The sequence below is a fragment of the Oratosquilla oratoria genome, chromosome 12 (assembly GCF_046742065.1).
Source record: "Oratosquilla oratoria isolate Oo_2021 chromosome 12, ASM4674206v1, whole genome shotgun sequence".
NCBI classification, from domain to species: Eukaryota; Metazoa; Arthropoda; class Malacostraca; order Stomatopoda; family Squillidae; genus Oratosquilla; species Oratosquilla oratoria.
The window spans coordinates 29,680,383-29,692,396 of NC_134788.1; the positions used below are offsets into that span (position 1 = coordinate 29,680,383).

General features: G+C 44.8%; 1 protein-coding gene across 1 annotated transcript in view; it reads left to right on the plus strand.

Moving 5' to 3' along the window:
- The first annotated feature begins 4,168 nt into the window (after window positions 1–4,168).
- LOC143031187 (uncharacterized) overlaps window positions 4,169–12,014 on the plus strand; it is a 33,851-nt gene continuing 26,005 nt past the window's right edge. The window contains exon 1 of the mRNA XM_076194720.1: window positions 4,169–4,321. The gene's annotated coding sequence lies outside the window, so the exon portion shown is untranslated. The remainder of the gene's footprint in view (window positions 4,322–12,014) is intronic.

Below are 12,014 nucleotides of genomic sequence, written 5' to 3' on the forward strand. Positions count from 1 at the left end.
GTGGTGAATCACACACACACACACACACACACACACACACACACACACACACACACACACACACACACACACACACACACACACACACACACACACACACACTCGGTGGCGCGGTTGGTGGAGTCCCCGACTGTCACTACAGTAGTCCGGGTTCGAATCCCGCCCAGGGCTGAAATAATTTCAGTATCGCTGCGCTGTGGGTTGTTACTCCAACTCTCGTGGGCGGGGAGTTGGAGGGGCGTATACGTGTAAGGTCAGTATTACCCATAGATCGGTCATACGAGCTCTGAGCTCTCATCTGGGAGGTTAATAACTGTCGATCACGAGTCCAACACGTGACCCAAAGACCGTGGTGAATCAAATACACACGCATTACTCGATGGCGCGGTGGTAGAGTTTCCGCCCGCCACTACGGCGGTCCGGGTTTGAATCCCGCACAAGGCTGAAATAATTTCAGTATTGCTGCGCTGCGAGTCGTTACTCCAACTCTCGTGGGCGGGGAGGTGTGTGTGTGTGTGTGTGTGTGTGTGTGTGTGTGTGTGTGTGTGTGTGTGTGTGTGTGTGTGTGTGTGTGTGTGTGTGTGTGTGTGTGCGTGCGTGCAAGGTCACAGTATTACCCTTAGGTCGGTCATATATGAACTCTGAGCTCTCTTCCGGGAGGGAAATAGATGTCGATCACAAGTCCAACCCATGATGCAAGACCATGGTGAATTACATAAACACAGACACACACACACATACACAGACACACAACTCACAACTCACACTCCTTTCTAACAGAAGAGATCTGAAAAAAGAAAAAGAAATAGCTTCCCACACAGAGTGATAGAAGATACTTGGAACAAATTAGACAAAGAAACAGTGTGTGCAAACACTATTCAAGATATTAAGACAAAAACTTGATGCTGAGAGATACAAAGACGGGTCACCACGAGCATAGCTCCCTTCCCGTATGATACAACTAGGTAAATACACAAAACCACACGCAAGCAAACACACACACAAACACGCACGGACACACACACACACACACACACACACACACACACACACACACACACACACACACACACACACACGCTGCATATTCCAGTTTTGTCCTCCAAAACTGGAATATGCAGCGCATCATGATATGGTCATCCAGTATAAAAAAAGAATATAAAGAAATTAGAAAGAATACAAAGAGCAACGACAAAGATGGGCCCAACACTATCAAACCTGACATAATTATGAACAAAGACTGGCCGAACTGGAATTGCCAACCCTGGAGCAAAGGGACCTAATATCCATCTACAGAATGAAGAAAGGTAAAGAACGCCTTGATAGAGAAGACTTATTAAAGCGGGACAGAGGAAAAACAAGAGGAGGACCTAACGCAGCAATGAAACTCAAAAAGGATAGCTACAGAAGAAGAGACCTGAAAAAGAAGAACAGCTTCCCACATAGAGTGATAGATGCATGGAACAAATTGGATGAAGAAATAGTGTGTGCAAACACAATACAACAATTTAAGAACAAACTTGATCTTGCGAGATACAAAAACGGGTCACCACGAGCATAGCTCCCCTTCCCGTATAATACAACTAGGTAAATTCACAAATGCACATACAAACACACCCAGACACACGCATAGGCACAAACACACATACACACGCAGACACATACATACAACCATACGCACAAATACACACACATAATTACACGCAAGATACAAATACAGAAGCACACACAGCCATACGCACAAATACATACACACACACACACTAACACACACATATACATAGAAACGTACACACACACACACACACACACAATAACAAGATAACACACATACACACACACACGTATACAAACACACACATTCACACACGTGCATAGAAACAGGCACACATGTAGACACAAAAATACGAGCACGTACTACTCGCACGAACATACGAACACACACGCACTTGTCAAACGGTCGGTTACCAAGTTTTCATTTTCCTAGTCATTACTTGCATATTTTGTGAATCACGTGCTGTTTGTGATTTCTTTGCATCCATCTATATATTGTATATATATGTATATATATATATATATATATATATATATATATATATATTTATGTATTCACCTTGGTCTTTGGATCACGTGCTGGACCCGTGATCGACAGCAGCTATTTCCCTCCGGAAGAGAGCTCAGAGCTCGTATGAACGATCTATGGGTAATGCTGTGACTTTACACGCACACATACACCCAATCCCCGCCCAAGAGAGTTGGAGTAACGACTCGAAGCGCAGCGATACTGAAATTATTTCAGCCCTGGACAGGGTTCGAACCCGGACCGCCGTAGTGACAGTTGGGGACCCCACCAACAGAGCTAACGTGTGTGTGTGTGTGTGTGTGTGTGTGTGTGTGTGTGTGTGTGTGTGTGTGTGTGTGTGTGTGTGTGTGTGTGTGTGTGTGTGTGTGTGTGTGTTTGTGTGTTTATCGGGTGTGCTACAGTTGTGTGTATGTGTGTGTGAGTAGTACTGTGTACCTCTCATTGTCCTTTGTTATAGTTATGCATCTAAAACAAGGCTACAAAATGTCATGACTTGAATGAAATATGCACAGAAATATTTTATATAATGCTTATATAATGTTTAGCTAATGTGAATTGGATAATATTGCCCAATTAAACAAAATATGAACTCGATTTGAGTTTAGGGTTGGTAAGTATGATTCTGTAGGGTCCTACAGGGAGCAATATTATTCTGTGTCCACACTCACTATTTTGACTTGTCAAACTAACCTAGTATTCTATTATTATTATTATTATTATTATTATTATTATTATTATTATTATTATTATTATTATTATTATTATTATTATTATTATTATTATTATTATTATTATTATTATTATTATTATTATTATTATTATTATTATTATTATTATTATTATTATTATTATTATCATTATTATTATTATAATTATTATTATTATCTTTATTGCTGGGAGTTGGGCTTCGTTGCACCAGGATTCTGGGGTGTAAATACCTGACTATTAGTTTTGTTTAAATGCATTATATCCCACCAAAGTTGGCCCGATAGCATATATGGTGACATAACATAGTGGCATACCACTAATAGGCGTCTTAGCAATTATATTTAGAAATGCAACTAAATATTCGTATATTTTGAAATGATACATATTACCCTATAAATTTTACCCTACACATGGTCGTCAATTTAGCCGTAGGGTGCCCCTACGCTTGCCAAAATTACCCTACAGCCGTAGGCCGGAGGGTAATTAAGATCCCTACGAGTGGCAGCCTTGATTGCACTGATCGAGGGCAGGTCGAGGAGATCAAGACCCAGCTGGAACCTGCAGTCGAGGCTCACCTCGACAGCCGTTCCTGCCAATAAGAGGCGAAATTCTCCTAAAAAGTATCATCAGCAAGCAAGCAAGCAAACTTTACGGTGTAACAAAACTTCTTCGGCGATTTTCTGTTCGTGATATAGCATTGTTTGATCGCGGATTTATTTTTCACGAAAAGCACTTACGTGTCTTCCTCCAAAAAGCGGGCATGCATGGCTGCCAGCTAAATCACAAACGTCGTTATAAACGTAAGACATAAGTTATTTCTGCCACTTTTTTCTCCTCTACGCAGTTGACCTATCAAACGCAATATACAAGTGGGTCAGTGTTTACGGCCAGCCATTCGTTTTGATAGTGTTATTATTACAGGCTATTTTGTCAAATTTAGACACTTCAAACTCGGACTTTTGTCTTTTTGTAGTATTGAACACCTCTTGTTGGAACCTTGTCGGCAGACAAGGCTATTTGTTAATGTGCACAGCTACATATATAAATAATATGTTCATTATTTTACGGCAACCATAGTTTAATCAATAATGCATCACTTTGTATATCTAATTCCGATAAGAAAATACTTTCATAGATTTCTAACTGTAGCAGTCACCCCGATTTCAGAATAATCTTTTCGTTTTCTTTGGTACCCCTCACTTTAGAGAAAACTTTCTTTCAGTTATGTATTTCAAAAATAGTTATTGATATCCCTATTTTAAATTCAAGTCACCCTCAGTTTGGATATAAGGGTGCTATTGAAAAATTTAGTGAGGGTAATTGAGATCAAATATTACATTTTAGACGTCTGATTTATTAGTCACGCCCACGGCCATGACGTCACATTTTTCAGTTGTTTGTTTTCGACGATAGGAGTGAGTATACTGCAGTGTTTGATCCGTAATTTTGATCGTTTATTCAAAATATAGGACGCCGGAGAGATACAATCGGCCATTTACGCAGTTCAACAGCTACAAGCTCTTAATTAAGGTAGGTCAATTCTGTGTAGAACCTGTAAACTGAAGAAAAATAATTGGAACGTACAGACTGAGTCGGGAAGACGAGAGAGAGAAATAGATTCTAGCGCCAGAGGTTGAGGTTATGTTTACCTCTTGCATGGCATCAAATGGGGAGGTGGGTGTCAAAATGGGACAAAAAATTGATATAGGTTAATGAAGTGTGCTAGAGAGAAAAAGAAAGAAAGAAGAGGAGGAGTGAACTAATTTAAGATGGACGACGGACGTTCCGGACGTTCTCCCACTGAAGAACGAACAAATACGTTCTCGCAGCGAGCACGGATACGCCTCCTCCTCCTCCTCCCTCCTTCCCTTCTCTCCCTCCTTCACCTACCCCGCTCCCTCCTTTCTCTATCTCCCTCCTTCCTCTCCACCTCCTCCTCCCCCCCTTTCTTCCTCCCCCTCCCCCTCCCCTTCCTTCCTTCCTTCCTTCCTTCCTTCCTTCCTTCCTCCCCTTCTCCTCCTCCTCCCTCCCTCCTTCCCCTCCTTCCTTCCTCCTCCTCTCTCTTTCTCCCTTTCTCTTCCTCCCCCTCCCACTCTTTCCCTCCTCCCTCTCCCCTTTTCCTCCTCCACTTTCCCTCCTTCCTCTCCTCCTCCCCCTCCTTCCTCTTCCCCTCTCCGTCTCCTCCCCCTCCTTCCTCTCCCTTTCTCCTCCTCCTCCCTTTCTCCTCCTCCCTTCCTCTCCCCTTCTCCTCCTCCTCACCCCTCTTTCCCTCCTTCCTCTCCCCTTCTCCTCCTCCTCATCCCTCTTTCCCTCCTTCCTCTCTCCTTCCTCTCCCTCCTTTCTCTCCCCTTCTTCTCCTCCTCCCCCTCCCCCCTTTCCTCCTTCCTTTCCCTTTCTCCTCCTCCTCACCCCCTCTTTCCCTCCTTCCTCTTCCCCACTCCGTCTCCTCCCCCTCCTTCCTCTCCCTTTCTCCTCCTCCCTTCCTCTCCCCTTCTCCTCCTCCTCACCCCTCTTTCCCTCCTTCCTCTCCCCTTCTCCTCCTCCACTTTCCCTCCTTCCTCTCCCCTTCCTCTGCTCCTCTCCCCTTTTTTTCTCTCCCCTTCTCCTCCTCCTCACCTCTCTTTCCCTCCTTCCTCTCCCCTTCCTCTCCTCCTCCCCCTCCTTCCTCTCCCCCTTTTTTCTCTCCCCTTCTTCTCCTCCTCCCCCTCCTCCTCTTTCCTCCTTCCTTTCCCTTTCTCCTCCTCCTCACACCCTCTTTTCCTCCTTCCTCTCCAATTCTCCTCCTCCCTTTCTCTCCCCTTCCTCTCCTCCTCCCCCTCCCCCTCTTTCCTCCTTCCTCTCCCTTTCTCCTCCTCCTCACCCCTCTTTCCCTCCTTTCTCTCCCCTTCTCCTCCTCCTCCTCCCTTTCTCTCCTCCTCCCCCTCCTCCTCTTTCCTCCTTCCTCTCCCTTTCTCCTCCTCCTCACCCCTCTTTCCCTCCTTCCACTCCCCTTCCTCTCCTCCTCCCCCTCCCCCTCTTTACTCCTTCCTTTCCCTTTCTCCTCCTCCTCACCCCTCTTTCCCTCCTTCCTCTCCTCCTACTCCCTCCTTCCTCTCCTCCTCCCCCTCCCCCTCTTTCCTCCTTCCCCTCCCTTTCTCCTCTTCCTCACCCCTCTTTCCCTCCTTCCCCTCCCCTTCCTCTCCCCCTCCACCTCTTTCCACCTTCCTCCCCCTATCTCCTCCTCCTCACCCCCTCTTTCCCTCCTTCCTCTCCCCTTCTTCTCCTCCTCCCTTCCTCTCCTCCTTCCTCTCCCTTTCTCCTCCTCCTCACCCCTATTTCCCTCCTTCCACTCCCCTTCCTCTCCTCCTCCCCTCCTCCTCTTTCCTCCTTCCTCTCCCTTTCTCCTCCTCACTCCCTCTTCCCCTCCATCCTCTCCAATTCTCCTCCTCCTCCTCCTCCCTTTCTCCTCTTCCCCTCCTCTCCCCTTCTTCTTCGCCCCCTCCTTCATCTCCCCTTCTCCGTCTCCTCCCCCTCTTTCCCTCCTCCCTCTCCCCTTTTCCTCCTCCCCTCCCTTCTCTCTCCCTTCTCCGTCTCCTGCCCTTCCTTCCTCTCCACTTCTCCTCCTCCTCCTCCTCCTCCCTCCCTCTCACCTTCTCCGTCTCCTCCCCTCGTTCCCTCCTTCCTCTCCACTTCTCCTCTTCCTCCCTTTCTCCTCCTCCCTTCCTCTCCCCTTCTCCTTCTCCTCCCCTTCCTTCCTTCCTCTCTCCTTCTCCTACCCTCCCTTCTCTCTCCCCTTCTCCGTCTCCTCCCCCTTCTTCCTCTTCCTCTCCCCTTCTCCTCCTCCTCACCCCTCTTTCCCTCCTTCCTCTCCCCTTCTCCTCCTCCTCCCTCTCTTCCCTTCCTTCCTCTCCCCTTCTCCTCCTCCTCACCCCTCTTTCCCTCCTTCCTCTCCCCTTCTCCTCCTCTTCCCTTCTCTCTCCCCTTCTCCGTCTCCTCCCCCTCCTTCCTCTCCCCTTCTCCTCCTCCTCCTCCTCCTCCCCTTCTCCTCCTCTTCCCTTCTCTCTCCCCTTCTCCGTCTCCTCCCCCTCCTTCCTCTCCCCTTCTCCTCCTCCTCACCCCTCTTTCCCTCCTTCCTCTCCCCTTCTCCTCCTCCTCCTCCCCTTCTCCTCCTCTTCCCTTCTCTCTCCCCTTCTCCGTCTCCTCCCCCTCCTTCCTCTCCCCTTCTCCTCCTCCTCACCCCTCTTTCCTTCCTTCCTCTCCCCTTCTACCCCCTTTCCTCCCCCTCCTTCCCCTCCCCTTCTCCTCCCCGTCTTTCCTCCCCCACTTTCCTCCCCCTCCTTCCTGTCCCCTTCTCCTCCCCCTCTTTCCTCTCCCTCATTCCTCTCAACTCCTCCTCCCCCTATTTCCCTCCTTCCTCTCCTCTTCTCCTCCCCCTCCTTCCTCTCCCCTCCTCCTCCCCCTCTTTCCTCTCCCTCCTTCCTCTCCCCTTCTCCCCGTCATTCCTCTCCCCTCCTCCTCCTCCTCCTCCTCCTCCTCCCCTATCTCCCTCCTTCTTCTCCCCTTCTCCTCCTCCTCCCCTCTTTCCTCTCCCTTCCTCTCCCCTTCTCCTCCTCCTCCTCCTCCTCCTCCTCCTCCTCCTCCCCCTCCTCCTCCCTCTATTTCCCTCCTTCCTCTCCCCTTCTCCTCCCCCACCTTCCTCTCCCCTTCTCCTCTCCCTCCTTCCTCTCCCCTTCTCCTCCTCCTCTTCCCCTCCTCCACCTCTTCCTCTTCCTCCTTCTCTTCCTCTTCCTCTTCCTCCTCCTCTCTCTTCTCTTCCTCCTCCTCTCTCTTCTCCTCCTCTCTCGCCTTCTTCGCTTCCTCCTCCTTTTCCTCTCTCTTCTCCGTTTCCTCTTCTTACTCTCTCTTCTTCTCTCCCTCTTCTCCCTTTTCTCTCCTTTTCTCCTCCTCTCTATTTTCCTCCTTATCTCTCTTCTTCTCTCCTTTCTCCTCCTCCTCCTCTCTCTTCTTCTTGTCTCTTCTTCTCCTGCTCCTCTCTCTTCTTATTTTCCTCCTCCTCCTGCTCCTCTTCTCTTCTTCTCCGCTTTCTCGTCATCCTCTCTCTTCTTCCTCCTCTCTTCTTCCCTTTTCTTCTCGTCCTCTTCTCTCTTCTTCCGACTCTTTTTCACCTCTTCTTCCTCCTCCCCCTCCTCCTCCTCTCTTTTTTTCCTCTTACTCCCTCTTTCTCTCTATATTTTTTCCTCCTCCTCCTCCTCCTCCTCCTCCTCTCTCATTCTCCTTTTCCTCCTCCTCCTCCCTTTTCTCCTCCTCCTCCTCCTCCTCCTCCCCTTCTTTATTTTTCATCTCGTCTACCTTCTCCTCCTATTAATTTTTCTTCCTCCTCCTCCTCCTCCTCGCATTAGTGATTCTGACAATCACCAGACGGAGAAGTGGAGGAGGAGGAGGAGGAGGAGGAGAAAGAAGAAGGGCAGGGGGAAGAGGAGTGGGGAGAAGGAGAAGGAAGAGGAGGAGGAAGAAGGGCAGGGGAAAGAGGACTGGGGAGGAGGAAGAGGAGAAGGAGGAGGAGGAGGGAAAAGAAGAAGGGCAGGGGGAAGAGGAGTGAAGAGGAGGAAGAGGAGGAGGAGGAGGAGGAAGAAAACTGGTTTGAATATTTGTTTCACAAAGCTGAAAGAGAGAAAAGAGAGAGAGAGAGAGGGTGAAAAACTTTCCATTAATTACGTGAGAGTGATTAAGAGGAGGAGGAGGAAGAGGAGGAGAAGGATCGACGAGATTAACTTCTTTTCCTCCCTTTTGAACTGTTGCTTTATGACGTCATACATCGGTGACATCACAATACTAATTGTGACGTCACAAGTGATGACATCATAGACAAGGTTTTATAATTGGATGAAAAAACGCAAATAAATCGATGAATAAATAAACAAATAAGTAAATAGATGAATATATAAATTTATAATAGATAAATAAATACATAGATAAATAAACGCGACATTAAAAATAGACCGACACGCTACGCGCGAAATTATAAACCCTTTCAATTTTTTTGCGCGGTAATAATTCGCTCAACAGAAATTCACGATTAACGGCTTTCCCAGCGCCCCTTCGGCCTAGAGTTCCCTATGCTGGCAGTTCGCCATCCCCATCTTGGGGAGGGAGGTCCCGAGTCGGTTGGGGCGCGCCCGACCCAATGACTATGAAATCGCTTCGGGGGCAGAGGCCGCCGCCGACAACTGAATCTTTGATGGCACAGGTCGCTCTCCCCTCCCCCCTTCTCTCTCTCCATCCCTCTCCCTCTATCTTTCTCTCTCTCTCTCTCTCTCTCCCTCTCCCTCCCTCTCTGCCTTATTATCTCCCTAAATCCCGCCCCCAAAGCGTGGTCGGTCCCTCCCTTGAAAGAAGGGACCCGAAGAAGGGGACCGCGACCCCGTTCTAGAACGGGTGCGGCCTCGAGACTGTTCCGAGAAAACGTCTCTTGTTGTTGTCGGTTGCCATGGCAACCGCGTCGTCGTCGTCGTCGTCTTGTGTGTCCTTCTTACACGCAAACGCCTCATTATTTATTTTCTTTTTTAAATTCTGTTTTACGTAAAATGCATAGACGGGGCACTACGAGCACAAGTACGAGTATAAGCTGTGTGTGTGTGTGTGTGTGTGTGTGTGTGTGTGTGTGTGTGTGTGTGTGTGTGTGTGTGTGTGTGTGTGTGTGTGTGTGTGTGCGTATGATTCTAATATCGTTTGTTGAGAGAGGAGGAGGCCAGTCTCGCTTGGACAGATAAGCCAACTTCCTCCTCTTGTTCGTCGTCGTCCTCCTCCTCCTCCTCCTCCTCCTCCTCCTCCTCCTCCTCCTCCTCCTCCTCCTCCTCCTCCTCCTACTCCTCCTCCTCTCCCCAACCGAGTTCGGTTTATCGAATAACGACACTTATGTCATGAACCCGCTTAATCGAATAGTCAATATCATTACAGTGACGTCATTTCTGCGTTAGTGTGTGTGTGTGTGTGTTTTTTTGTGTGTGTGTGTGTGTGTGAGTGTGTGTGTGTGAGTGTGTGTGTGTGAGTGTGTGTGTGTGTGTGTGTGTGTGTGTGTGTGTGTGTGAGAGAGAGAGAGAGACGTCCAAGCTGCTGAAAAATTGAGCCGAGGTAAGAGAAGCCGACATGACGTCATAACGTTCGTCTTACGAAGAAAATAATAATAAATACTAGCATCAAAACTCCAAAGCACTTTTTATTTCATCGACGTATGGGAATTAAAATAAGAAAGAGAAGAAATGCTTGATAAAGGCTTATGAATATTCTTATTAATTTGGTCTTATACGTTAAAAAAATAAATGAATAAATAAAAGAAAAAATTTAGTTATTTCTATGAAATGATAATCCACGAAGTCGACATGACGTCACGAGGGTCGTAATGGTCGAATATTTGAATCTGTTATTTCGTAGAAAATAGTAACGTTATTTTCATTCATTTTATACAAATACGTTTGATTTTTTCCTTTTTGATTGAGGGTAGCCTTTCCCGTACACAAATGATAATTAACTGATAATAACAGAAATTTTTGTTACTTAAAAATAGATAAATATAAGGAAATCAAAACAATACATAGATAAATTATTTCGACAATTAAAAATATAGATAAATGATAATTTCAGGTCAATTTTACGATAGTGTGACCTGTTTAATGTTAGTGATAATAAATTAGTGGTAGCTAGTTTTATTGTTAGTTAATTGTTACTGTAATTTCCACTAATGTTTATATTTACGAACTATAAATGACATAAAGAACAAATTATATATACGCAATACTCGCTCCAAGAATATTAAGATATTTTGGAATAAAAAATACTCAAAATATTGCAATTATTTCTTTAAAGAAAATGAAAGTATTCATTTAGATGATTATAAAATGAAAAATTCTAATTCAACTCCAAAGACAATATCTCCGAAGACAATCTCTCCTAAGTCGTCTTCGTAGTCGTCTTAGTCAACAACTTCGTCGACCAAATCAACTGTAGACAAAGAAACTTGCTCGAATCATCAAGACGAAAATGTTATTATAATCTGGCTTTATTTAAGTGTCATTAATTACATCATATCTCCTTTACTTATATCTAGCTGATCATTAATTATTTTTGTATTCTACCCACTGGATAAGCTTCGTGTAAGTCGGAATCAGTTGTCCAAATTTCTTTTCAAAATTAACAATTCAAATCGACATATTTACCATGACTATTTATCATGTATAATTATCGCTCCTAGAACAAATTTTTCGTGAGGTACTAGCACAATAAGATTACAAAATGAAAGCTAAATGTACGCAACGTACCCCTTTGCGCGTTAGGACGTCATGTCGCTCTCGCGTTACATAAATCTTATAAACTGTTATATTTCGTATTTATCACTTTATGAAATTATATTTCACGTGTTTTATATATAAGAAATATATTTGGATAAATTACAAAATGAAAACTAAATAGATTAACTCAGACCCACGCAAAGTAACCTTACGCTCGTTATGACGTCATGTCGCTATTGCAGTACAAAAATGTCATAAATTTTATATTTCAAGTTTATCACTTTATGAAATTATATTTCACGTTTTTTAGAAATGAAATATATATGAAAATATTACGAAATGAAAACTAGATTACCACAAACCCACGCAAAGTAACCTTTCGCACGTTATGACGTCATGTCGATCTCGCAGAACAAGATCTTATGAATTGTTATGTTTTGTGTTTATCACTTTATGAAATTATATATCTCGTTTGTTTATATAAAAGAAATGTATTTGAATAAACTACAAAATAAAAACTAAATAGATTAACACAAACCCACGCAAAGTAACCTTTCGCTCGTTATGACGTCATGTTGCTCTCGCAGTACAAAAATCTTATAAATTGTTATATATCGTGTTTATCACTTCATGAAGTTGTATTTCACGTTTTTTATATAAAGGAAATATGTATGAATAAATTACAAAATGAAAACTAAATAGATTAACACAAACCCACGCAAAGTAACCTTTCGCTCGTTATGACGTCATGTCGCTCTCGAGTCCAAAAATCTCATAAACTGTGTTATATTTCGTGTTTATTACTTGATGAAATTATATTTCACGTTTTTTATATAAAAGAAGTATATTTCAATAAATTACAAAATGAAAGCTAAATAGATTAACACAAACCCAAGCAAAGTAACCTTTCACGCGTTATGACGTCATGTCGCTCTCGCAGTACAAAAATCTCATTAACT